Source organism: Pelodiscus sinensis, chromosome 24 (assembly GCF_052426305.1).
Source record: "Pelodiscus sinensis isolate ZL-2025 chromosome 24, ASM5242630v1, whole genome shotgun sequence".
Classification (NCBI taxonomy): Eukaryota; Metazoa; Chordata; order Testudines; family Trionychidae; genus Pelodiscus; species Pelodiscus sinensis.
Genome location: NC_143075.1, coordinates 7,770,954 through 7,797,580, shown reverse-complemented (window position 1 = coordinate 7,797,580; position 26,627 = coordinate 7,770,954). Strand labels below are relative to the sequence as shown.

The window sequence follows — 26,627 nt, the reverse complement described above, 5'->3', positions numbered from 1 at the left end:
CCTACTGGAGCAATCCCTTTCCAGATCATAAAAGGAATATTTTATTGTAGGCCTGAAACTAACACTAAGAGGAGAGGTTTCGGCTGTGTGTTTCAGAATAATCTACATTGAATTGCAGTTCTTAACACCAATGACTTGTATTCATGCTTGTTCTAGTTACTGTTTATTCCTGAGCCAGGCTATGCCCTATTCTATGGTGAGATCTGCTTTCCTGGTATCAGGATGAAGCTGAAACATAAAAATGATGCTTCCTCTAGTCTAGATGCTTCTGCCAGAATGACCTGAGGCTTAGCAGTCCTCAGACTAGGCTGGCTGGTGGAAGCAGAAGGGCTCAGCCTGATAAGAGCTGGAATGATGTTGCTGTCCTTAACTACAGGCAATAAAGAGGCTGCCCCTCCCATTAAGGGACTGTAACTTGAAGTCGGAAACAGTCAGTGACTCCCACAGCCTCCGTATCCAGTCTATCCAAAGCCTCTATTGACCCCCTATGATGGGAAGAATGAAGGTGAATGAGTAGGAACTGTAGAAATACTCCAACTAGGAGCTGGGAACCTGCAGCCTGGGGCTTGTCTGGATTGGCCCCCAAGGCTCAGCACTTTGCCCCTCAGGATCAGGGAACCAGAGATGGGGGATAGGTGTGTGACAATCTACTAGCCTGGGTCCCTCTAGGCTCAGTGTGTGAGGGGATTGTGGAGAGTGGTTTTTTTTTCTGCTTCTCAGTCAGGGGCCACATCAGTCACGTGTGTGGAGTTGGGTTTTTTTTGGGGGGGGGGTTAATTTTTCACTTTTTTTGAGTCATCCCTGACTGATTTTTCTTTTTCTGTGGGTCAGCAGCCCCCGACCCAAAACAGGTTCCCTGCCCCAAGGAAGTATTACATGTAAGGTCCGTATTTGATTTATTCCTCCACCAGGAAACAAATCCTTTCCAGGAACAGGCTTTTCAGGGCACAATGTTTTTAGGTCCGTGGTGTAAAATAAGCTGTTGTCTCCTTTGCTTTAGGCTCGTGCTTCAGAGATAGGCGCACACCAGTCAGGTCAGAGCTGCTGCTTGTTTCTTTGAGGCTTGATGCTGTCTCTGCTAACGTTAATGGCAAAATGCTTGTGGAACTAAAAGGGATCGGGCCTTTAGATACGTCTCTGCACCTGGCAAGAATTGATTTAGCTCTATGCTGTGATCCCATTGGAGTTGGTTTTGTCTGTTTTGTACGTTGGAGCCATCTCAAGGGCTATTTCTGTTTCAGTAAGGAGTGTGCGCTGAAGCTTTCTAGTATCAGTTGGTTTAGAGACTCTGATCTCCAGCCTCCTCTGACAAAGCTCACGTCACTTCTGGACTCATGATGTCCTAAAGAGTTTGTGGTGCCCATGTCCAGCAATCAAAAGCTTGATGCCTTCACAGCTGATTTGGCCCTAGCAGCCTGGGGAGGCTGCCTCCTTAGCAAAGGAGTTGATAAACGTGCTCATCTCTGAGTGTTACAGCAAATCTCACTTGCTTTGCTTTCCCACCAGGCCACAATTTGTCCCTTCTAAGCCTCTGCTTGTTGGGCTGGCATGGGAAATCTTACTAGAGCTGATCTGGAAAACTTTATTGAAAAAGGCCACTTATTAAAATCCCTGATCACAAAGGTCTGACTTTTTTTTTTTTTTTTTTTTTTTTTCTTATGCAGACCTCACCCACTTCAGTAATTATTACTCTTGGGCTGCGTCTAGATTGGCATGATTTTCCGGAAATGCTTTTAACGGAAAAACTTCCCGTTAAAAGCATTTTCAGAACAGAGCTTCTAGATTGGCATGGACGCTTTTTCACAAAATCACTTTTTGCGGAAAAGCGTCCGTGCCAATCTAGACGCGCTTTTACGCAAAAAAGCCCCGATCGCCATTTTCGTGATCGGGGCTTTTTTGCGGAAAACAAATCTGAGCTGTCTACACTGGCCCTTTTGCGCAAAGACTTTTGTTCCACCAGACAAGAAATCTACTATACACACTTCACACAAACATCCCACTCTCCCTACCTTTAATATCTGCAATTCACAGACACTTACCTTCCTTCCTCCCCCTTCCCAGCCCCCCCGCATCCCCCTTCTGTTCTGCAATGTGATTTTTCCTTTTCATATTTGTTCATTTTTTTAAATTGTATCCTTTGGTATATATGGTTGTGAGTACTTTCTTCCACTATTTGATGTGAGGAAGTGGGTCTGGCCCACGAAAGCTCATCATATAATAAACCATCTTGTTAGTCTTTAAAGTGCTACATTGTCCTGCATTTTGCTTCAACTACCCCAGACTAACACGGCTACATTTCTATTGCTATTTTTATGATTTACATAATTTTTTCCCCTTTGTGTGACCAACTAGTTGAGTTCCATTATGTAGGCAGGAGAACCTGTGACTCCAGTTGGTGACCAAGCAGCAGATGACTGTGAGTCATCAAAACTTGTATGTTAACAATCCTCCTTGGAAGCAGGGTTTGCTCACTTCAGTGCTGCAGATCACAAAATAAACACTGCTCATTTCTAATGATTTATGACCAGTCACTGGCTTATGCTGTGGTGCTTTATAGTGTTGCTGCAATGGGAGTGATGAGCTTGGAAGGTCTGGAGTATTGGTAGGAGTGAACACAAGTGGGTGGGACCAAATTACTAAAAGTTGAAGTCTGAATGTTGGCATGGCACCTGTCATAGGACTCTACCCTGCTTGCAGTGCATGGACTCTCCGGTGTCCAATCAGGCTGTTTCTTGCAAGTCACGTGAGGACCCCGGAAACAAGCTGTTCCTCTCCTTGTTGTCTCAGCATTTATAGTAAACTAGCCATTGGGAAAACCCAGGCCAAGCTGGCCTTGTTGTAACAGTTCTCCAAGTTGCATTGTCTCAGGGAGGGTAGCTACTACAACAAATGCTTAACAGAAAGGTATTCAGATAGAAATGCTAAATGGGAGGCTAACGAGCTATTAATTTGGCTTCCCCCAAACAGGACTGAATGACACTGCTTGGTAGCCCTAGATAGGGAAATCCTGGGGCTGCCGAGTTACGGGCAGCTTCCTTCCACTCCGGTCTGCTGCCGAGTTGACAGTGAGACCACTAAGGCTGATTTTAAGGCATTGGTTCAGCAAAGCACTGGAACACCTGCTTCAGTAAAACTGAATCACGTGCTTAAGTGCTTTGTTGAGTCAAGGCTTAAATGAAGTCTTCTCTGACACAGTGACTATGGTTGAGCCAATGTGATGTGCTGGAGGTCTTAGTCCCCAGTGGTCTGAGCATGGCAGCACAAAGCTGAGTGTCCTTAGTGGTGATGCAACCCAACACTCTTCCCCCACCCCCGAGATGTTTCCCTCTTGTTTCACATCTCTTCTATTTTCCCAACTAGTGTGTCCTTTCACTCCATGCGTCCCTCTGGTCTTAAATGCATTTACCTTGGAAGAGCAATGGCAAATCCTCCCATAAGTCATTGACATTCTTGTATGCAATCCACTGTATATTTGAGAGAATCTGTCTGTCTGTTCAAGAGGGTCTCCTAAAGAGTAAGAGCTAGGACCACCAAATTTGGTATACAGTTTCCTTTTATCATAAGTTAACCAAGCCCTGCCTTTGTTTTATGCCAGGACGGTGGGTTGGGCCTGACAAGGGATTGCTTCTCCTAAAAACCATACAGAATAGAGACCAGATCTCCAGGAAGGTGAAAAGCGCTGGCTGCGGGCATCCCCCCCCCCCCCTTCAGAACTGCCCCAGCCCCAAACCACCCACTGTCCTAGGCACCTTTTAGGAAGCGTGCGGGGAGGCTGATGCTTCCCCACTTTGATTTCTAAGGGAACATAGCTAGCTGTTCCCCTTCATCAGGGAGCGAGAGGAAAGTGCACAGTTAGCTGCATTTCTCTCTATTTCTCTCTCTGGTGGGGGAGCACAAGGGGGAAAATGAACTTGGATCGGCCCCAGTTGGGGCACATGCACCCTTCTCCCCAGCTGTGCCTGCTGGAACTGCAGCAGCCATGGAAAGGTGCTTCTCAACCTGGCCCTAAACTACTGTGGTGAGGGAGGACTGGGGTTGTCCTCTCTTCCCCAGGGAAGCCTGCATAGTGAATCCCTCCTCCCCACCCCAGAACAATGATTTCAATCAAGCATGTACATTTTTCATTTTATTTTTCAAAAACCAGAAATTGAGTTTGGACCTGAGCAACACTGGATAAATCTTGTAGTTCACTACATATTACACCATTAGGAATGTGTTAAGGCAGAGACTAGAGGCAAGTGACTTCTTCTTCGAGTGGTTGCTCATGTCCATTCGAAGTAGGTGTGCGCGCCACGTGCACCATGTCTTCCGGAGCGTTTTCCCTAGTGGTACCCGTAGCGCCGGCAGGGCGTCCCCTGGAGTGGCGCCGCCATGGCGGGGCATAAGTATCCCTGCCGGCGCTGCCCCACCTCAGTTCCTTCTTACTGCCGTGTCGGTCATTGGAGTGTCTGTGTCTCTCTATAGCTGTTAGGCTTAGGTAGTTTAATGGTTCCCGTTTCTCACTTTGTAAATAGTTGTGTAGTTAGGTTTTTTGTTTTGTTTCTTGCCCCCCTTGGCAAGTTACTGGTAACTCAGCCGACACTGGGCGTAGGAACCCCGGTGCCGCAACTGGCGTACACGGCACCGAGCCTGGGTACCTCGCTGCCGCAAATGCCGCTTCAAATGGCACTGGGCTTAGGCACCCCGGTGCCGTAGTTACTTACTGGGCAACCGGCACCGGGCCTGGGTACCCGGGTGCAGTACCTGTTGGTGCCATCGGAGTTCGCCGCACCGGGTCTGGGTCCCCCGGCACCGCAGACGACCCGTCTGCGCCGTGCGCATGCAGGCAAGCCGGAGTCGATGGCCAGGTTTGCGCCGCGCTCCTCGTCGGCTCCACCGTGGCCGGAATCAGATTACTCTTCGGACTTGGACACGGTGTCGGTGCGCTCAGGGTCTTCGGGAGCTTCTTCGACGCACAGATCTAGATCCAGGCACCGAAGGGACCACAACCAGCAGGTCTGGCCCCCGCATCCGCAGTGGCCTTTTTGGACTCCCTGGGCCTATCATCAGTGGCAGGGCCAACCACCACTATCTATAGCATCGAGGCTTCAGGGCACCGTTCTCGTCCCTCTGCGTCCCTGTCTAGGGCGCCCACCTCCCCTCTCCCAGTGCCACAAGACACAGCGGCACCGCAGCCATCGGTGCCGGGAACAGCCCCTACGGAAGCTCAGGCCGCCCAATCGGCACCGCAGTTGACCGCGACGGGCCCCCTCTTGGTCCAGGAGTCATCGTTGTCGTCTTCCCCTGATGATGCACTGGCAGACCCGGCGCCCGAGCTGCCATCAATGGATGCCAGAGCGCATCAAGACCTCCTGTGGGCATGGCTTCCAACCTGGCTGTTCCGGTTGAGCCCATAATTGAGGATATCGACCCGATGGTAGACATCCTCACTGAGGACACCCCTGCACGATTCGCGCTACCACTTAACAAGACGGTTTCAAAAATTACTAATGCCCTGTGGCAAACGCCAGCGACTCTGACTCCTACCCAAAAAGGGGTAGAAAGGCGTTATTTTGTCCCGCAGTCGGGTCACGATTTTCTGTACTCCCAACCCATCCCGGGATCATTGGTCGTGCAAGCCGTGGCCCAAAAGGAGAAGTTTCCCCAACCCAGTCCTTCACCGAAGGCAAGGGAACCTAAGAAGCTGACTTGCTGGGCCGCAAAGTATATGCTACGGGAGCTCTGCAGCTCCGTATCGCTAATCAGCAGGCGATGCTGAGCAGGTACACCTTCAACACCTGGCGGGCAGTCGAGAAATTTAAGGACCGACTCCCGGTGGAGGACCGCCAGGAGTTTGTAGCTATGGCCTCCGAGGGTAAAATCATCACAAGAACTGCCCTCCAAGCGGCTTTGGACACCGTGGACTCGGCAGCCCGCACCATGGCGACAGGTGTCGTTATGCGCCGTGGGGCGTGGCTCCATGTTTCGGGGATCTCCGCGGATGTCCAGCACACTATCCAGGACATGCCTTTTGAAGGGAAGACATTGTTCTCTGAGCACACAGATTCCAGGCTCCATACCCTAAAGGACACTAGGTCGACCCTGAAGTCCTTGGGCATACATACGCCAGCTACTCAGCGGCGTCAACTGCCGTTTAGGCAGCAGAATAGAGCGTAGCCCCAGCTCCCCTGTGGGGACTTCTGGAGGCACCACTACCGGGCCTCCGGTGGAGGTTCCGGGGCGGCTGCGCCTCCTCAAGGGTCTAGGGGTCGACGTCGTCGCCCCAGGTCAGATCCCCAATGGGCAGGCCCTCGCGGCCCTTCCAGTCAGTTAGAGCTAGAGAGTCCCATACCAATCTGCCACCCGGGCCCCCCGTTCAGGGCCCGGCTTTCCCATTTTGCCCAGGCATGGGCACAAATAACATCAGATGCCTGGGTCCTCAACATTGTACATTCGGGCTATTCTATCCCATTCCTGGGCCCACCGCCTTCAAAACCCCCTACCTTGTCCCTAATAAGGGACACCCCTCATGAACACATCCTGCTTCAGGAAGTGGGGCACTCCTCGAAAAAGGGGCAATAGAAAGGGTTTCCCCGCACTTGGAGGGCAAGGGGTTTTACTCCCGTTATTTTGTTGTCCCAAAACCAAAGGGGGGTATCCGCCCTATCTTGGACCTCCGGTTCTTAAACAAGGCGGTGGTGAAACAAAAGTTCAGAATGGTAACTTTAGCCTCGGTCATCCGAGTACTACAACTGGGCGACTGGTACGCGACTCTCGATCTAAGGGACGCCTACTTCCATGTGGCTATCAGGCCCAGTCACAGGAGGTTCTTTCGGTTTATGGTGGGCTGTCACCATTTTCAATTTACGGTACTCCCCTTTGGGTTGTGTACTACGCCAAGGGTGTTCACGAAATGTATGGCTGTGGTTGCCGCCTTTCTGCGCAATCGAGGAGTACACGTGTTCCCCTACCTCGACGATTGGTTAATGCGAGGTCGCTCGTACGAGCAAGTAGAAGCTCGCGTGTCACTCATAAGAGCTCTCTTCTTAAGGCTGGGGCTCTTGGTGAATGTCGAAGTCATCCCTGACCCCCTCCCAGAGCATAGAGTTTGTGGGAGCCCTACTCGATGCGAAGGTGGCCAGAGCGTTCCTGCTCCACAGCAGGTTCCTTGCAATAGGGGAGCTGATTTCACAGCTAACCCGGTCCCCCATCACGACTCCCCGGGTCTGCTCCAGGCTCCTGTGACACATGGCGGCATGCACTTACACGGTGCGACATGCTAGGATGAGGATGAAACCTCTGCAGGCTTGGCTGGCGAAGGCCTTCTGCCAGTCCAAGGGCCTATGGGACTCCATAGTCACAGTGCCCCCGGACATTCTGGACTCCCTACTCTGGTGGACCCAGGAATCCGTGGTGCGTAGCGGAGTTCCCTTCAATGCCCCTCCCCCCTCACTGACCCTGGTCACCGATGCATCCGACCTAGGGTGGGATGCATCTGACCTAGGGTGGGGTGCACACCTCGGGGGCCACAGAACTCAGGGCCTCTGGTCCCCGTCCGAACGGTCCCTGCACATCAACGTCCGGGAACTGCGAGCGGTGAGGAAAGCCTGCGAAGCATTCCTGCCGAGGCTCTCCCACCGCTCCATCCTGGTATGTATGGACAACACTGCAGCGGTTTTCTACCTCAACAAGCAGGGTGGGGCACGTTCCCCACCTCTGTGCAAGGAGGCCCTGCTGTTATGGCACCTATGCGTCACGCACAACATCTCGCTCCAGGCAGAATACCTCCCCGGGTGCAAGAACCTGCTTGCAGACACACTGAGCAGATCCTTTGGAGCCCACGAGTGGTTGCTCAAGGATTCTGTACTCAGCCAGGTTTTCCACAGGTGGGGCTATCCCCACCTGGACCTGTTTGCCTCGGGGCGCAATACAAAATACAGGAACTACTGTTCCCTGCTGGGGCTGGGGAATTTTTCCAAGGGAGACGCCCTAAAGACCACGTGGCCAAAGGGCGTCCTCTACGCTTTTCCCCCATTTCCACTAATCTCCAGGGTGTTGACCAGAGTGAGAACTTTCAGGTCCTCGATCATCCTCAAAGCCCCCAGGTGGCCCAGACAGTTCTGGTTCCCCATCCTGGTGGACATGCTGGCCAGGGACCCCATAGCACTCCCTCCAGTTCGGGACCTATTAACCCAACCTTGGGACAGAGGAATAATGGTTCACCCGGATCTCCGGTCTCTCCACCTGATGGCCTGGTTTATCCGTGGTTGAACCAACTGGAAAGGGAATGTTTCCGACCGGTACAGATGGTGCTACTTAGCAGCAGGAAACCCTCTACTAGATGGTCGTACGCTGCCAAGTGGCGGCGTTTCTCGTCTTGGGCGTCCCAGAGAGGAGTACAGCCGTCCTCGGCTCCTATTCCAGCTATTCTCGACTATCTCTTTTAACTTTGTTCTTCTGGCTTGTCTTTTTCGTCTATTAAAGTCCATGTGGCATCTCTCTCCGCCTTCCATGTGGTTACGGCAGGAGCCTCTCTTTTCTAACCAGGTGGTTAAAAGGTTTCTTACGGGTTTGGAGAAATTGTATCCCTCGGTGAGGGCTCCATACCCTGAATGGAACCTCAACCTGGTTCTTCACAGGCTTATGTCCCATCCCTTCGAACCCTTGGCTACTTGTTCGCTGAAGCACCTTTCATTGAAGGTTGCTTTCATAGTAGCCATTACGTCTGCTAGAAGGGTATCAGAGTTAAGGGCGCTGACCATAGAGCCGCTCAACCTTGTTTTTTTTCTCGTGATAATGTGAGGCTACGACCTCATCCAACCTTCCTCCCGAAGGTGGTTTCCCCTTTTCACCTATCCCAGGAGATTTATTTACCAGTGTTCTTCCCTAAACCTCACTCATTCCCTAAGGAGCGTGATCTACACTCCCTGGATGCCAAGCGAGCGCTGGCTTTTTATATCGACCGAACCAAGCCCTTCCGTAAATCCCAACAGTTGTTTGTCACATTTGGGGGAAAGGGAAAAGGTTCACCTGTTTCTACCCAAAGGTTATCAAGATGGGTGGCGCAATGTATAGCGGAGTGTTACCAATTGGCGGGTAAAACCCCACCCAGGGTAAAGGCACACTCTACCAGGGTGCAGGTGTCCTCTGTAGCCTTCGGTGCCCAGGTACCTATCACAGAAATCTGCAGGGCAGCCACCTGGTCTTCCCTCCACATGTTTACAACGCATTATGCGCTACCTCAACAGGCCAGGGAGGAATCAAGGGTGGGCTCTGCAGTCCTCGAATCTGTGATGTAAAAATATAGATCTCGTTGTCTTTGTTCTGGGTTGGTGACTTGTCACTGTTTTTGTTCAAATAAATCTGTTTATTGTTCACCTTCCTTTGACTCTGGTGCTATGACTGTTCCGACCCCTCCTCCTTGGGGTTAGCTTGGTAGTCACCTACTTCGAATGGACATGAGCAACCACTCGAAGAAAAGAATGGTTACTTACCTGTAACTTGTTTTTCTTTGAGATGTGTTGCTCATGTCCATTCGACTCCCGCCCTACCTCCCCTTCGTCGGAGTATCCGGCAAGAAGGAACTGAGGTGGGGCAGCGCCGGCAGGGGTACTTATGCCCCGCCGTGGTGGCGCCACTCCAGGGGGCGCCCTGCTGGCGCTATGGGTACCGCTAGGGAAAACGCTCCGGAAGACGTGGTGCACGCGTCGCGCACACCTACTTCGAATGGACATGAGCAACACATCTCGAAGAACAACAGTTACAGGTAAGTAACCGTTCTTTTCCCTTATGCTGAGTTCCTTGGGTAGGCTACTACTTTCTTCTCTTCCACCCCCCTCCCCCTTACAGCTGTAACAACACTTTAGACACCAGTGGTGATAGGTGCCTTAGAAACTCTGAGCTAGTTAAAATACTTTCCTGTTTCAAATATGGCTCTCAACTCACTTGATAAATATTCACAGATCGTGTAGGTGCTAAGTATTCTGCTCCGGATTTTTATCCATTGTCTAATTCCATAGAAGTGAAATCTGAAATGCATCTGTATCCCTCAACTTACTATAGTGGGATCAGCAACGCTCCTGCTGCCCTAGCGGAAATTCTTTCTTCAGTGTTAGTCTGGACGCAGGAATTCTTTGCAGACCTATCTGCACATGGTGGAAGAGCCCATTTCTCCAGAGAAGAGCCTCAGTGATCTTTCTCCATCTTGCATCAATAATTAACATTTTCCATTGAAGGATCTCCAGTCCTTTGTGCACAATAAACAATCCCCGTAGGGGAAGGCACACTTCAGTACAGCGATTGTACAGATGGAGTCACAAAGAGGTTGTAACTTCCAGAGATCGCACGATAAGTCAGTAAAGAGGCCTGGGAATAGAACTCACACCCATGAATAGCTGCTCATGTGCTCACCGCAAGAATCGCATGTTCCCTGCTAGCGAGAGGATGCTGAAGTTCTTGTATTGTTATAGCAAAACACTTCATATCCACCTGTCCCAGCACTAGGCTTGCCTTCTGAGTAATGCTTGGATAAAGAATGCGAGGCATTGGCAATATTAAATCAGCCACTGAAAGGAAAATAGGGCCACCCTGATTGCCAGTCAACAAGACGGGTCGGGAGCCACGGCCACCAGACATAGCAGCTGCTGTTGCACTGGAGTGGATGTAATGACTCTGGGCACCTCCATTAATGTAAATGATACACCTGGTTCACCTTTCTCCCCACCCTATCTTCACCATACTTTTACCGCCGTGCTGTGAACAATTCCAGTCACACCACCAGTTGTGGCAAAACTCCTGCCATACCCCATTGATCCTGCATTTTTAGGCAGTTGTTGTATGTCTGAGACTCGCTGTGACTCTCAACACTGTTTGTGACTGATTTTATCCTCTGCCGTTGCAGGCAAATGTCACCACCCCATGACTTGTAACTGCTGCTCTAGGGTGAGGAAACGATTTTGGTTTTAAAAAAACCCCAAAACAATAAATGAAGTGATTGTTGCAGATAAAGAATATGTGGTCATGCTTGCAGGTCTCAGGCATCTGGGAGCTCTTTTACCCCAGGATCTGCCTCTGCCTTGTCCTATAAGTGACCATTGCAGTGGCTTTTTCTGTAGAAGGGAACACAAGTGATGGCTGTGTTCTCCCTTAAGGCTGGCGGCATAATGCAGCCGGCTGACTGCTCTTTAAGGGCTGTTGTATTAATTTAGATGGAATAAAGGGCCCCAATGAGTCAAAGGTGTTCATGTGATATTGGCCAACATGGACCAGTTTACTATATCTGGAGTTTGGTATCCAGAGACCTCACCCTGCTAAATACCATGGCAAACATTAAACAGCATATAAACTTCTTATTAAAGATGCAGAGAAACAGTAACAGCATTGAAATGTGACAAATGAAATAAGGCTTTTATTGAAACCTGCCTTATTTCCTTTCCTGTTCTGGGGTCAAGTTAGTTTGTTTTTACAAAGGAACCCCCTTGTCTGTCTGTCTGTCTGTCTGTCCATCTCTTAGATGGGAACCACTGTCATTTGCTAGGAAAGAACATTCTTTACTTGAGAGGGGCAGAAGATATTGTTGGTCAAGTTCCATCTGGTTGTGTAAAAGACCAAAGATAATACAGCCCCATGCCTGTGCTCATGGAAAGAACAGCAGCAGAGGTAGAAAATGCGTCTGCCTCTGGAGTTGGTTCACGCTTGGAACCCCACTGCTGGAAAAAGGCAGGCACAGCACATGGTGTTCTCAACCATTCAGAGATCTGTCAAACTTTGACAAGCTTCAGGCTGTCTAGGGCATTGCATTTACTGCCTTTGAAGTCACAGGCTTATTTATAGCAGTGTGGCAAAATAGGCAGTCTGGGTTGGCTAAGCCAGACTCTTACTAGACAGAACAGGACCACCTCTCTGGTACAGTCTGGTCAGAACATCTCTCAGGGTTAGTATGAAAAAGGCACATGGTGTTGTACTGGCTCCCAGGACATCTTGAGGTAGCAACCAAAAAGCCACGATGCTGACGCTTGTTGCTTCCCCTTTGCTTGTCTTTCAGCCAACCAAGTGGTACCCAGCTTCCCCCCAAAAGCTTCTCTTTGAGGATCCCAAAAGGAAGGATGAGTGGAATAGCCAATCCTCTCATTATTTTGACCATCAATTACACCAAATTTCTTACAAACCAGGTTTAGTTCATTGGTTTCTGGTCTCAGTTCTCTTGTTTACTCTTAATACCATCCTTTAATTATAACAGAAGGTCTTTTTGTGTGGACTAATTCAGTCTGTGAGGTTACATCTACACTGCAACGTGATTTCGGGATACCAGAGTGTCCTGAAATAGCTATCACGTGCTTCACAACAAGCCCATTACTTCGGGCTTGTTATTCCGATGTCCCTGTAAACCTCATTCTACTAGGAGTAAGGGATGTTTTGGAATAGTGGGGTTTTTTTAAACTTGATGCTGTGTTGACAGTGCCAAATCACAAAATAAGCTATTTTTAAATAGCATGAAATAAGAGATGCAATTTGAGCTATGCAAATTGCGTATCTTATTTCAAGTTACAGTGCAGTGTAGATGCGCCTTCTGTCTCCCTTTTGTACCTTTTCCCATCAGCATTTATAGGTATAGATCATTGTGATACTTCATAGGTTTGACTTTACAATCAGGATACATTTGTAGGCCTGACTATTATAACAAGGCCCAAGCAAGCAGCATAGAACATCCATTAACACAGGGCCCCATCCATGGATCACCAGCATCCACTCTGTGATAGATATGGCGAGATTATCTCAAACTGTAGTGAAATGCTGTTGTCGGGCAGGCACGGGATTAACACTGACAGTGTGTATTTAGGTACTTGTCATAACCGCCCCTTGTTCAGAAGAAACATTCTCATGTGCCCCATACCTCCTACAAGGTAACTTCTTTGCCATGCTGACCCCAATACTCCTGTGCTGATGCTTAGACCAATATGTTGAGTTGCCTAGGAGCCAAAGGTTCCAATCTTGCTGGTGCTAACACGGAACACTATCTATGTGCTGCTCAAGTGTCTATCAAAGAAGACCTTTAAAATCTAACGCTGGCTGAACCAAACAACTGGTTCTATATGAAAATCTCCACATGATCCTGCTGCTGTTACTGGATCCTGCTGCTGTTACTGGCCCAATCAGAACATCTTGGCCATTGGAGAGAACTACTCTAGATTGTAAATGTCGGGTTCCAGAGCTTTCTGCTCTGGAGTGTTGGCATTGCCCAGTGTGGGGTAATGAAGTTCAGAGTCTGGGATTTGATTCTGGCCCATCTCTACTAGAAGTGGGAGTCCTGAGTACTTTGTGTGGGTACTAAACAATCCTCCAACATCCTTTGGGAATGAAGGGAAAAAACATGTCTGATAAGCAGCATGCTCAGTGTTGGTTGTTTCTGTATCCTAGATGTGGCATCACTTCTGTGGTTGGATGTGTATAGTGTGGTGGGAACTTCAGGATGATGCAAAATATTGTTTATATAACCACAGGACTCTGCTGAGTTTATTGCTAAATAAATCCTATCCAGTTGCATTCCTTCCAACACCCAGAATGCCAATACTGGCTAACTTCCAGAACTGGCCTTCATTCCTGAAAGCTTATGTAACAGGGACAACAATTCAGAGAAATTTAATTTAGCGCAATACGCCCTGGAGTTTTATTGGTAAAAGTTAGGATTAATTTTAACAAGCAGAGTGTCTTGAAATAAGAGACTGGAACATCAGAAAAGGAACACAGAGAGCTAATAAAACGCCATAAGAATCGCCACACTGGGTCAGATTCAAGGTCTGTGTAGCCCAGTATCCTGTCTTCTGACAGTGGCTAGTGCCAGGTGCCCCAGAGGAAATTAACAAACAGTTAATCACCAAGTGATCCTTTCACTGTCACTTTCCCATTATTGCAGTAATGTGAGAACCCTTTTTCCCCTTCCATTTATTCTTGTTGGGGTTAAAATCTGCAATCTTTGCTCAGTCAAAAGTACTCTTGATTTAACCCTCACTTCCCACAGAAATTGGGAAGATGGTGTCTTAGTAGGTTACCTCTTGATCAATGTTCCCTTGATTTTTTTTTTTTTTCCCCCATCCATGTGCAGAATAAATGTTGTGCAACGAGGTGGTGCACATCAGTACATGCCAATAGTAACACACGCTGGAGGCTGCGGGTGCTCTGCTTATCTGGGCAGCATCTAAATTTCTAATGGACAGCTGCCCAAGCGCTCATCTTACAGGGAACTGTGCTCTTGATCCTCTCTTCTCTGCCAGGGCCCTTGGTTACTGTCATGATAAGCACAGTATAAAAACCCCATAGTGGTATGATACAGTCCAGTCTGATAGGGCTGGATATCTAATGGGCTGTATCATGTGGATTAATGCTCGTGGAGCTGGCTGAATGAATTATGACAACAGACAAAGCCTTTGCTGATCCTTCAAACCAAGACTTTGAAAGTACTCAGAGGGACAGCTTGTCTCATCACTTTCTTCCCTTGTGATGTTCAAATGTCTTGTTTAAGCTCCTGTATGAGGCGTAATATTCAGATCCTGTTGCTATGTCTGCAGCTTTTGACTTGGCTCATTTCACTGGTTTGTCTGGGCTCTGAGGCAGAACTAGGCTGAGATGCTGCAAGTATTAGTCAGTCTTGTTCTGATAGTTGCATGTATTCAGTCCAACGTAATGCAGAGCTCTTGTTTCGTTGTTGAAAGGCTTGATCATGTTGACCGTAGGAAAACAATCTGCAAAAGGGTAATGCTTGCTCTGCCATGGACCAAATCTCAATTGTGCTCAGTTTAATTTTATATGCGGGTAGGGGGATTTTGCTTGCCCAAATCAGGTAAGCAAACTTGAATAGTTTTGCATTGTGAATTGGCAGCGTGACAGGTGTAGTTCAGGAAATTGCTATCTTCGTGGGAGATTGTTGTTCTGCGGGGGAATTTGGCTACTGCGCTCCAGTGGAGGGTGGTGAGGCAAAATTCCCTCAAGTTGTAATCGCTTTGGAGAGAGATTGTCTCTAGAGAATCCAGTTTGAACCAGAATAGGTGAGCCTCTCTGGGAGACGAACAAAGGACTTTTTAATTAATAGCTTGAGTTAAACTACTCAGGGCCGCCTTTGTGATCTAGCAAATGGTCAGGGCCTTCTGCCCTGAAATGTAGTGAAGGGTTGACACTTGCCAAAGCCTGAAAGAAGAGCTCGAGTGACCGCAACTAAGCTTTTTAGCATGGACATGGGTTTAATATGTTTGCTCTGTGATGCTGTTACCATAAAAATAAATGGGCTTGCTTAGAGTTCTGTGGTAACAGATAACTCTGAGCAATCCATGCTGTTTATAGTCTCTGGGGAGAGTGCAAAGCACAGACACTGGCCTGGTTAGGCAGTCTGACTTGCTGGGAATAGCAGTGTGGGACGAGAACCCTGCTCAGGAGGAAGAGATGCAGTTTTCCCTTGAGAGAGGTTACATCCAGGGCGCCAGAATCTTGAAAGTGGATGCCCTGGCTGGACTCCAGAGAGTGAATACCATTGCCCTGAGTTGACCAACAGAAGTGCGTAGGGATGCCAAAGGCGATGGTGAGACGTGCTGTACAAACACACAGTAAGAGTGTCTGCCTTGAAGATCTTCCAATATAAATAGAAAGACAAATGACAGGTGAAAGAGGAAGAACTGTGACCTCATGTTACAGGTGGGAAAACCCAATCACAGAGTGAAGACACGTTTCTGCAGGACGCGCCTGTGTCAGTAGCAGGAATCGAACCCCCACATTCCCAGTGCTAATCCAGTGCCTTCACCACCAGACCATCCTTCCCCTCTACAAGATCATCCCCGTGTGCTAAATTGCAGACAACTCTAGAGGCTGAGTTGACGCCTGCTTGGAAATTTAGGAGGGCCCTTTCCAAAGAAGCAGATATAGGAGTGCATGTCCCACTGATGTTCTGAAGTGATGGTTTTGAAAGCCTGCTTGTAGTGGCCACTACACTGACCCTGAGGGGGAGGAGCTCCTCTCTGAGCCCACATGGGTCAAGCCGTGTCCTGCCCCTTGAACTCTCTGGAAGCCAAGGGGTGGGGCAGGGAGCATAAATGCCCAGCCCAGGAACTCAGTAGGGTCCCAGCTGCTGGAGGAAGCAGAGGCCTGCCCTGAACTCTCAAGCCAAGAGGGCCCGGAGGATCTTGCAGAGGCTGAGGTCTGGCTCCAGGCCCTTGTTCCAAAAAGGCGGCCTTCTACACCCTGCCCAAGGGTTCAGACTACCATGACCCCAAGGACCAGCATCTGGCATGGAGCCAGATAGATGAGGAGGGGGATTAGGAAGTGGCCCAGGGGAGGCTGACGACTGCAAGGCCAATCTCGTAACATTCTAGAGTGTCCACGTGTTGCGGGCCGGATTCCCGCTGCGTTTGTTTGCTGCCCCACCCTGCACCAGGGCCTGGGGCTTTATTGACTAGGGGACTATGTTTGCATTGTTGCCTGCCCTGCCCTCAGGCCCATAGTTTGGAAGGGGTCGCTCTACCTTTACTTACAAGCCTGGGCACAGGTCAGGGGCCCAGAACCAAGCCAGCCAGCTTACACTGCCCCTTACCTAAAAAGTTGAATTCATTGCCCTTCATGTTTTGTCTATTTCACGTTTGGTAGTGGGGTGCCTATATATTAACCATGAATTTTAGCAAAGGAAATAGTTTCCTGGAACTGTTGAAAGGAAATTCCATGAGTGAGATCAAGTGTGTATTGGAAGCACCAGTCATCATTTTCCCCCTGCCCCCTCCAACTTTTCTTGTGCTGAGGATTTTTCCATCCGGAAGAACAAGGGGGATGTCTCATCTGAGCAAGCAGGAAACATTCAAAGGTAACACCGGCCGCTCTCATAATAGCTGCTGCCAGAATTGGCAGGGCTGAGCCACTGTCTAATCATCTGATTGTCCCAGTGTCTCTCCCATCACAAACCCAAGGTGTAGTGACCTGTCTGTGGGAGGAGAAAAACAGGTGCTGCAAATTACCTTGTGTGAATGTTGTTGCTTGTGACTCATCTGTCATGTGCAATGCAGAAATGTGTGTGAGCAGAAATTCTCTTTAGGTGCCATGGAAGGAAAAGCTAAAGCAAAAAGCAGCTGTCTCAGTCTCTTGCTTAGGGGACTAGCTGAGTAAAGCCATGGAGGAGGGCTCAGGACAAAGTGGCAGGAACTTCAGTGATCCCATAATGCCTCAGGGCTTGCTTGAGAGAGGCAAGCAAGGGAGTTCCTGTAACTCTGCAGACAAGGGCTGAGCTGCAGGGTAGGACACTCAAGGGAAGGGGGGAGAAGCAGCAAGTAGGGAAGCTCTAATAATACGGAGCGGGTGGCGAGAGACAGATGCCCTTCAATAGTGCAGAGCACATTGTGAGTTCTGCCAAGTAGGTCTGAGGTCTCAGATCCAGTCTCCTGTCTGGTATGGGTCTTTGTGCCATTGGGGAGAAGGTCTGGCCCACTTGAATCCAGGAGAAATGCTCACCCCTGGCTCCTGCTACCCCCACACATTTCTTCTCCTTTGCACCAAACTCTTGTTGCCTTTTGAACAAGTTCCTTTCTACATGGGGACTTGCATGGTCATAAATCTTTCATGCTTCCTGCTGTTGCACTTGCTCCGATCCTCAGGCCAAACTGTGGTGAGGTCACCCAGGAGCAACTGATCACAATCTCCAGGGGCTTTTCACCTGGTTAAATGCATACAAACGTCATTGCAAAAGAAACCAAAAATCTCCTTGCCGGAAGGCACATCCTCTGGCAGAAGGCTGCCATTCTGAGCTTTGGCTTGCTCCTGGCTCATCTGAGATTTGTGTAGGAGATGGTGGGGGGGAAAATGCCAGGGCAAAGGGATGAGATGAGTGTTTCTTCAGTGCAGCCACTGTAGCTGCATGTGGCCCACAGGAGCTTTTTCTGAAGCCACAGATCTCTTGGGGGTTGGCCAGGTGGAGAGACGTGTCACCCCTTCCCCCTTGCTTCCTGTTGCTCCTGGAAGTGCCACCCTGTCCCACCTCCGGAGACAGGGAGGGCACAATGCTGAAGAAGCAAGAGGAGTTCTTGAGCTATGGGGGCGGGTGCAGCGAGGGTCACGCTTCATTCCTGGGGTAGGGGTGTGGTGAGCTCAGGTAGCGGCACTTAAGAAACCTGGCTGTACAGACCGGGTCTCCAGTCATGGGACTCCAGGCGCCAACATCAAGCTCCAGCCACACTGTTCAGGGTGCTTTCCCCTAGCTCTGGCCATGCAGCTTTGGTCTGCGGCCAGGCCCACGGGGCTTCAGGGTCCAACTCCTGGCCAAGCAGCCGCAGGCTTTGTTCCCTGGTTCTGGTTACAAGTTCAGCTCCCCCCCCCCGCCCCGGGCTACTGTCGCCAGCTCTAGATGCTGATGCCAATGCCCAGCTGCAGCCCTGGACTCTAGCGGGTGCTGGTCCTGGATGACCATCCCTGGTAGAGGTCACCAGCCCTGGTCGCTGACCACAGTGCTGGCCCTGGTTGCTGACCCATAGCTTCTGCTTTGCAGCAGCAGCCACTGATCCCAAGTGCTGGCTCTCCAGCCCCGCACCGTGAGTACTGACCTGGGCTCTGATACAGGCTGGCCCTGGGTGCTGGACCACAGCTCTTGGCACACAGCTGCATGGCTGCTCTCCCCGGGCTCTGGCCAAGGGCACTGATCCCCAGTTACATGGCCACCAGCTTTTGTCGCAGGGCTCCCCACCTGCTCCCATCGCTCCAGGTCCCCACTGTTTCTCCCAGCACTGCATCCAACACCCCATCACTCCCGGCTTCTGTTGATTTTTTCCCTTCTCCAACTCCTCCATCCAGGTCTTAATATATCCTGGGCCTTCCTGCAAAAAGTGGCATTAACATAATGCAAATACCACTCTTCACAGCATTATTTTTATTATGACATCTACAAAAAAAAACCCATCACCACCAACCCCTTTCCCTCCCCCGTAAACCTACATGAACTACAATGATTTGGCTGTCTAGAGTCATTTAAAACAGGACTATGTAGCACTTTAAAGACTAACAAGATGGTTTATTAGGTGATGAGCTTTCGTGGGCCAGACCCACTTCCTCAGATCAGATTTTTGATACACCAGACTAACACGGCTCCATTTCTATCACTATAGTCATGTATTTCTCCTAAAGTCAAAGTATTGGTGCAGCCAGCAGGAAGAGTTGATGGTCACTCTGAGGCCAGCAAATTTGTTGAGACTGGTTGGACTAGATCAATGCAATAACAATGATGGAGTGACAGCCTGCTGGGAGAGAAATCAAAGCTCTTACCTGCAGCCTCTGGGTTGGCCCTGCCTCCATGGAAGTCAATGGGGCCCTTTCCATTGACTTGCAAAGGAAGTGGGGAAGCAGGGAGGTACAGCCATCCCTTTACACATCAAGGAGATGGGCAGCCAAAAATGCGTTGTGTGTATTCTCTGTGGTGGATTTGGGGAAATTTCCCAGTCCTCAGGAGTAACTGACCAACAGCCATCCGGAGGATAAATGGTGTTTAGCATAGATCTTTCATTCAATAATTTCAAATACTGAACATGCTTGTTAAAAATGACGGTTGGTTTGTGCATGGAAAGAAAGATTACTGTTCTTGAATGGACGGCTAGTTGTGAATGGTAGAACTGTAGGAAATGCTTGTTCCTGTGAACAATTTTCAAAAACTTCAACAAAAAGCCACTCTTTTTGTTTGTTTTTCGTGGCCAAACTTTTTTAGCAGTTGATTGAAACAGTGTTTCAATCACCCATCTCTTCCCCAAAGAAGTGTTTTAAAATGGACATTTTCCACAAATTTCTATGTTAACAAAATAGTTGTTTTTCATAAAACATTTTGAAGGAAAAGTTGCAAGCAGCTGGCATGGTGTATTTTCTGGGGTTTGCCTTTCAGGGTTACATCAAACGCCCTCTGAAGTATATGGTATGACCGGTCCCTGCGTTAGCCTTTCCTGTTGACAACATATAGAAAAGTCAGATGTAGACAGTAATCTCTCAATGCCGTCTCAATATTTGAAATCTGGGGGAACATTGGACTCGAATCCCTGGGGACTAGATCCAACCCTACAGTTACAGTTCTGTTGCCCAGCTGCATCCAAAACTGAATGGGGCCTTTCTTCGGGTTCCATTTCAATTGTCGCTGAGCTCATATGAGATTTTCCTGTAGGGATGGCTGAGCTCTCGCGAGAACAGCTGATTTCAATACTTCTTTCATTGAGGATGGTGGAAAACATGTCAGGATTGTTGGTGAGACCCTTGTGAATTTAGGCTTGGCCTAAACTGGGTCAAAATCCAAGCTAAGCTACCTGAGCCCAAGTCAGGGTAATATCCAGGATAGAGGGAAGAGTTGCAAGTCCAGGGGTTTGGTCAGTGGATTGGATTGAAGAAAGACTTACCTGGTTGGGTATCGGGTTTGGAAAACCACAGGGTGGTTCAGATCCAGAGCCAACTGTCCACCAAACCCTTTTAGTTTAGGTTCGTCTCCTCCCAAAATCCTCTTCTGGTGCCCTGAGCAAATATGCAGCTGAAGAGCAGAGCGTACGGTGGTCCTTACCTTAAAAGTCAGCATTGACTAGTTCCTCCAGTTTCCTACTCCTAGCAGGGGGTGTGTGGGAGGGAACAATGATTCTGTAAACTACTTTGATAATACTGTCCCCCTGTCTAGTTTGAGGCATGTTTGTGTCAAACCAAGCAAGATTTATAATGTGACTGAGACCTACCAAGGACATGCAGTGTATGCTCTTGAGCTCAATGATAAGAGTTTACCTGTAACCTGGGTGGTTCAAATATTAACAGATTTTGAGGGAGTAACTGTGAAAGCAAGGCGGGGGGCCTAATATGGAGATCCCTTCAATCCTAGTAGTCTATGATATTTTTCTGCATGAAGAAGTCCTGGCTTCTTGATCTGTCTCTGTGGCAGCTCTGTCCATCTCCTTGTTCTTGCTCATATCCCGGTGCAGATGTTTTAGCCTTTTTAAGAAACTGTTTTGGCATGTGCTGACTTGTAATCATTTGACACCTTCTCTAAAGGCTGTTCTCGTCGTAGTGAAGGACGTTAGCTCTGGTGCTGATTTGATAGACAGTTTCACAATCTTAGTTGTACAAGTGACTAGGTGTTTGTCTATTGCTTCAGTGCGGTACTGCTGTGGGTGGGGGGGGGGGCGGGGAGGAGTGGAGCCCTTGGGCAGCTCCACTCCTTCCGTGCTTGCTCTTGTGGTCACTATATTCACTCTGTTTGCTTTGTTGTGCTGTCCCATGATTCTGCTGTCCCATGATGTTCTGTAGTAATTATGAATGTGTGCCTCAGTTTCCCCGGGCACTGCAACACTATCTGGATGAGGAGGGGAAGATTGGGCATGACTTACTGTGGAAGTATATCAGTCTCTCACGTCCTGAGGACCAGGTGACAGCAGATAACACGTTGGGCCTGGGAAGCGGGACAAAGGAGGAGGCAGGGCTGGGACCTGTTGCTGTGTGCGAGTTAGTTTTTTGGCTGACTCAGGGAGAAAGGAGCCTAGCTGGTTAGGGGAGCTGGCTGGGGCCCAAGATGGATTGTACTGACTGCTCCTGATTACTGTAACAAGTCTGTGCTATGTTGTGTCTCTGTCAACAAGACTTCTGCTCTACCTACTGGCTGAAAGTCACATCTGACAGCAGATGGGAATGCAGGGCCCGGTGACTCCTCCCACACCCTGTGACAGTCTGGGATGTAGAGATGTCCAGGCCTGTACACGGGGAAGCAGCAGTATCTCCCCCGCCCCATGATCCTCCAAGTAAGCATCAGGCTCAGGCAGCACATTGCCCCAGCCTCCCTCCCCTTACATGCTCCAGCCAGTCAGTGGAAGGCTGGGGCTGATTTTTTTTTTTTCTCTCTCCTTTCCCCCAGAAGCTGGACTGGGCCATGGGCAGGGCAGCCACCAGCCCCTCCCACTGCTTGCCCCCCGCCAGAAATTCCTGCATATGGACCTGATTTCACACCCTTGAGCAATGTCTGTGGGTCAATTTATTGTTTGTGTAGAGGAGGCCTAGACCACAGGTCTCTGTTTGTTTTTCCCCATGAAGTGCAGAAGCCCGGTTGTAGGAATGATCCAGGGTGGAGAGGGCCACGGAGGGGAAAGGCTCCATTTTACTGGGGATGATCTGAAGAGCGTTCAACTCACTGTAGCAACTTGTACTCTCTCCACTTCAGCAATGCAGGCGATAGCGAGCCCATCCGCTAGATTTAGAGTTCTCCAGCTCTGCAGAGTGACGGCGGGGGGGCGGCTACAGTGCTAGAACAGGCTTCCCAGTGTTGAGGGAAGAGCCCCAAGCCTGGGTGGCCAGATCCAGGCCAGCTGGGGGATGCATCCTGCCCCCAGGCCTTAGGGCCCCCCGCCCTCCCGCACTAATTAAATGTCTCAGTGCCCTTGTGAGAGGAGGAGGTGGTGAGGATTGCACTTCGCATGTTACCTAGTGCTTCAGGGGTGCAGTTTTCCTAAGCAGTCAATATTGGCCTGGCTTTGTGCCCATTGAAGCTAACGGTAAAACTCCTGTGGATGTCAGTGCTGGCAGAGTTAGGTCTATGCTGAGAGCTTCTGAACGTCCAACCCTAGGTATACAGCTTTTAGGGCTAGAAGGGACACTTGTGGCCATGTAGTTTGACCTCCTGCAGAACACAAGCTGTAGAATTTTATCAAGTCCAGTAGTAAATCAGTATCCCTTCAATTTTACAGATGGGAGAAACTGAGGAAAAGAAACTGACTCACAGGGACACCCCTTTTAGCAATCAAAATTTTGGTGAGCACAAGGGGGACAGTGACCTCTTGAATGCGATCACAAGTCACCTATGGTGACTTGCCCAAGTTCATAGTGACTGACCTGGGACTAGAGCCCACTTATCAGGACGACCGCTCCCATAATGTAACCATTATGTGCTATCTTAAATACGCCAAATGTCTCACTTGCAGATGAATCAAGTTAATGGCAAGCTGATGGGTGGGGAGAAGTAGATACTGTCTGTTTACTTTATTAACAGCCTTTAGTGCCGTGAGATTCAGAACTCTGATGCAATCGAAACATACAAATCTCTTGGATCTAAATTTATGCGCACTGGAGAATGGGAGCTGAGATGCCTCACGAGTTATCACATACAATTAATTCAGCACATTGGAAAACAGTCACATCCACAAGACTAGAAATGATTAATAAAGTGTGGGAAAAAAGCTCTGTGCAAATCAATGGGATTATTTATGTCTAGATGACCTGATAGCCATTAGTGCAGTCACATATCTCTTTGGTGTGGATGACTTCCTGCCTTTGCAAAGTATGTGTGCAAAGAAAAGGGTGATTTTAATAATCTTACTTGTCATTTTTCTTAATGAAATAATACATTTAATATGTTTAAAAGGTATTAGTCACCCCCGTATTCTCCAGCAACAGGAAGATTGAACAGAGTACGGTGGGCACTAGGCTATGTAGTACAATGTTCAAAGGAACTAGCTGTTAAGCAAAAGAGAGGGGGAAAAAGGACCTCCAGAAGAGGCATAGATTCATTGATTTCAATGGAGCTGTGCTAATTTACAACAGATGGGAATCTGGACCTCTAGTTGTGTCTTGCATTAAAAAGCTACTGTTTTAATTCAGAATTTTTCTAAACACTCTTCTGCTTCTCTGAATCTTTGAATTGTATCGGTCAGGTAAGATACAAACAGGTTTCCATTCCCACCATAGGTCTGAAATAATTTGACTTTTGGTGACTGTCATGCTGCAAAAGACATCTGCTTTCATAGGATTTTTTTTTCATAGTATGCAACCTATGGCCACGAAAGGGAAGAGTTCATGTGGGGGGCAGGGGGAGGAGTGACTGGCTGTTGCATTCATCATTTTAATGCTCTTGGGATTAAAAGCTTGTCTTCACTTCGTGGATCAATGCCAGTACTCCCCAGGATGAAGAGTAGCTAGAGTTGACTGGAGAGCAGCCCCCACCGCCCTTACTGCATAGAAGACCCCGCCACAAGTACATTAAGTTGTGTAGGTCAGATCGACGGGGGTTTAGTGTAGACAAGGCCTTAGTTGTATCATTAATCGTGGTGTTCGGACATCTAGAGTCATTGCTTTTAAGTTGTTGTTGTTTCAGACATTTGAAATTAAAAGAAACAAACTAGATTGAACTGGATTCTGCATCATCAGGTCCATTGTAACTTTTGCTGTGGTCAGAAGAACCGGCGCTGCTAAAGAAGGGAAACGAGCATGATTTGTAAAAAATCCCAGGTAGAGTTGGCTGCATTGTTGGGTGGGTGAATCACCCTTTTTGTTTATAAAACTGAGCAAGTCGGATGGTGAAGTTTCTGAAGCAAGAGGATAAAATACTGGAAGTTCATCAGCAATGTATCTAAGATGGTTACTTCTCTGGCTTTGAGTGTCTCTCAATACTTCCACAGTTGTAGGAAAAGCTTGACATAACTAGCCCCTCCCCCCCTTCCCCTGCCAAATCCCCAAAAAGGGTAAGTTCTTTGGCAAGTTGCTGCCAGAGCATCACACGCACAAGCTGGCTTTCCTGGCTCACAGTGTAGGGATGGCTTGCAGACCATTCCTTAATTATGGCTGGATGATTCTGGACCAGTTTTCCAAAGCCACAAAATACCTGCAGATTATGAACCAATCTGGGTGATGTGAGACGCACAGGGAAGTAATTATCTCTTGTGTCTGACCCGTATTATGCTATATAGGTTAGAAGCACCACCCAAAGGGCCAGGGTGGGAGGCTGCCAATAAGGGCCTGTTGTAATGAAGATATCTACCTTTGTCAGAGACCAACAAAACACATTTCACATGTATTTCCCCAGCTCCCCGCTGGACTTTTTTTTTCTTTTAAAAGAAAAAAAAAAAGATTGAAAGATGCATAGCTGGCAGCGAGAGCTGTTCCAGTAGGGCTTGTAGCCAAAGTGACGGGCCTTGTTTTCCAGCCTTAGCTATACATTGAAAAGTCTCGGGGGGGGAAGGAGGGTGCTGGTGCTAGTTAGTCTGTATATGGAAAAAAACAGTGAGTTCTGTGGCACCTTAGGGCATGTCTACACTAGGAAATTATTGCAAAATAACTTTTTTTTCAAAATAACTCCTGAAATAAGTTTTGAAATAGTGTCCACACTACAGGGAAACCTTGAAATTAGTCTGAGGCAGGCTCCCTTAATGTGGACATGCTAGCTCGACTTAGAGCCCCAAGAAGCTCTGGGGAGTAATTACTTTGAATGACTCTGGGGATTAATTATATGAAAATAGCAGCAGTGGAGAATCCACACTACCCTTATTTCAAAATCATGATTTGTAATTCCTTGTGGAAAGAGGCAGTTACACTACCAACCCTGTTATTTTGAAGTAACGCTCTGCTTGTTTCGAAATGAGGGAGTTATTTTGAAATAATCCTTTAATGTAGACCAGGGTTTAGAGATGAACAGATTTATTAGGGCATACGCTTTCATGGGTAAAACCCACTTAATCAGATGAACTGAAGTGGAAGCTTCTGTGACTTTCACTTCAATTCATCTGATGAAATGGGTTCTACTCACGAAAGCTCAGACCTTACTAAGCCTGTTAGTCTAAGGTGCCATAGGACAACTTGTTGTTGTATACACTGTGAGAAACCCTAATGTACCGAGAGGGAGTAATTGCTCAATGTGGCAAAGTTTATGGCTAAATCTACACTGAGTCATTCTTAAACTATTCTGTTTTCACTTGTACTAAATAAAATGAACACAGGATGTCACCTGGTACAAATCAGGGTTGAAATTGTGACACGCCTCTGTGCTTACTTCCAGATGGAACAGAAACCTTAGGTCATGGTCTTTGCGTAATGCCCTCATCTGATTCAAAATCCTGCAGGGGCCAGATTTTCAGATGGCATAAATTGGCACTAATGGCAGTGGAACTTTACATCAGCTGAGAATCTGGCCTCTGTTGTATATTTGTCTCCTACCCATAAACTAAAACAATTAGCCAGCTTGAGTTGCCGGTAGGTACAGCTGGACATCACACTGCTAATCGCAGATGGAATTACAAGGTATGGGAAGAACTATACCCAGGGAAGAGGCTGTTTGTACAGTTGGCAGGTGCTGCCATTTAAGTATAAAATGAGGATTTTACAGGCCAAGTTCTGAGCATGGCTCTGCTCCACAAACATGTAATTAATTCTAGGTTTCCATGTGTGCAGAATAGTCATGAGAGCGAATGACAAGAAGACAAACAGAACCAGCCTTCATCTCTGGGCAGACCATCTGTTTCTCTTGCCCTTTACCTGCCCAGCTGAAGCTGCGTGGGTTCATTTGCTACTTAACACTCTGCATGATGCAGCTATTTAAAAAAAAAAAAAAAAACAACCTAATTAGATGTACAAGGGGATCTGCAAGTTAATTATCTTGTTCTGTAATTCATGGCCTATGTGCTTGGAGACTGCTTGCAGAGGGAAGGAGAGGATGAAACTCCCGGCCCCCGAGTAGCACAGTAACCACATAGAGCGTGTGGCTGTTAAAATGTGTGTCCTGGGAAAGAAAGGGAAGGCTTCTTTGGGGTGAAAGGCAAGGAGGGGTGAAATCCTGCTTTCAGGTGGTATTGGCCTGTCTAGAGCAACAGAAGAATCCAGCTTCTTCTCTTGTGGGGGGGGATCACCTCTGGATTAGTTACAGT

General features: G+C 48.4%; 1 long non-coding RNA gene across 1 annotated transcript in view; it reads left to right on the top strand.

Annotated features, from left to right (window-relative positions):
* Positions 1-24,421, top strand: part of LOC142819464 (uncharacterized) — a 38,109-nt gene extending 13,688 nt beyond the window's left edge. The window contains exons 3-4 of the long non-coding RNA XR_012897384.2: positions 21,585-21,743; positions 21,857-24,421. This is a non-coding gene — a long non-coding RNA (uncharacterized LOC142819464). The remainder of the gene's footprint in view (positions 1-21,584; positions 21,744-21,856) is intronic.
* The last annotated feature ends 2,206 nt before the right edge of the window (positions 24,422-26,627 follow it).